The sequence below is a fragment of the Pseudomyrmex gracilis genome, unplaced genomic scaffold (genome assembly GCF_002006095.1).
Source record: "Pseudomyrmex gracilis isolate BER0280 unplaced genomic scaffold, ASM200609v1 scaffold_72, whole genome shotgun sequence".
Lineage (NCBI taxonomy): Eukaryota > Metazoa > Arthropoda > Insecta > Hymenoptera > Formicidae > Pseudomyrmex > Pseudomyrmex gracilis.
In genome coordinates this window covers 553,957-555,687 of record NW_018020656.1, presented here as the reverse complement: position 1 = coordinate 555,687, position 1,731 = coordinate 553,957, and positions in this window count along the sequence as shown.

Here is a 1,731-nt window from a genome sequence, read left to right as displayed (position 1 = left end):
TCCGAGACCAAACACAACGTCGACAACAAAAGATTATCCTCTTTGTGTGTTTGGGAGAATACAAAGCCGACAAGTAAATTTTTCTCAGTGTCAGAGCAAAGCAGCGTGAAAAACTCGACCATTTCATACGGGGACGACGCGCGTCCCATTGACCCGATAATCACGTTGTGCGAGATTTTTTGTTTTTTATTTCGCGCAAATTTTGGAAATTCAGCCAACGTGTAACAAATCCGCGAAACCTTGACGGGGGCACAACGCCAACCGAATACGCAAGTTCATTAATCATTGATCCTGACCGCGCGACAGGAATAAACCATTGTTTCTCTCTATAAACATCAAATATGTACCGATTTGTATAAAGCGTTCCGGTAACTGTGTAAAATTTATAATAAAGACTGAGCTTGCGTTGCAATATACAGAGAACGGAAGTGTAGTTTTTATTCTAAAGAATTACTGTTAGAAAAGACTGTGACTTGATTTGCCAAATAGAGTTTTCTTTTCGAAAGTTCAATTAATTTCTAATGCGTATCTAATTGTGGCGCGTCGTTAATCTCTCGACGATGGTAAATAAAAAAAAAAAAAAAGAGATAAGTCAAAGTACTCGCACGTGTGTACGAGTCGACCTTTCGGCCGACGGCCGTCTAAATCTCGCTTTTTAGTAGAAGCAAAAGAAGAGATGCAAACGAAAAGTCTTTGACGGGACTAATTCGCGAAACACGAGTTTGATTAATTGATAATAAAAGTGAACGCTTGCTCTTTGACGACGCGCTCAAAAAAATACGCTTGCTAGAACGAATCGTGTTCACACTTATGAAGCGTGAGTTTTTATCGCATAAATAAGAATTTTTTTGCTAAACAACGTAATATTTTACACTGAAAGAATTTTGTCTGTAAAATTAAACGTCATCGTTTTTTTTTATAACTTTGACATTTTCAGCCTAAAGTGTATCTTGGTAATTACATGTGTAAAAAAAAAAAACGTAAAATAAAAAAGGCTTTATCTATTTTTACCATATTTTTATCATTTGCTTCAAATGTTCAATTGCAGAGTCAATATATTGTAAAAGCGCATTTATTAATTCTCGGCAATTTATACGCTCTAATTATTTTGTTTGTCACAACGCAAAATTATTGCAAGAAATATCACTTTGAGTCCTCTACCTGACTTCATGTAGAATTTCTCACTGTTTTCCTTTATACCGTCGATAAGGCAGAATTGGGCCCAACAGATGTTTTCTCTCTGTGTTGGGCCTTACACCTAGAATGAAAATAAATATAATAAAGCGTAGATAAGCGACACATGCAATGTGACAACCTGTGACAAAGGTTTCAGAGTTGATTCTCGTGTAAAGAATTAGATGTACAACAAGTTCTCTGATATTAATTACATTAGAATCATTGTTTGTAATATGATCGACCGACTATTAATGACGGACTTGCATATAAAAGCATTCAGAAAGTGAATGGAAGACACTACAGATCGCGCCACAAATAAAAGGCATCATTTTAATTTGTTTAAATATTTGCAAAAGAATTTCTATAAATATTTCAAACTTGTGTGAAACAAGATAAAAAATTTTGGTAATTATGCAGTTATACGGACTATTTTCCGATCTCAACAATTTTGACATATGTTATCAAGGTCACCTCCCTGAATAATAATATGAAGGTTTTATCCGTCGCTCATTGTTTATAAAAAACTTATGAACAAAAAAAGTTTCATGAATAAAC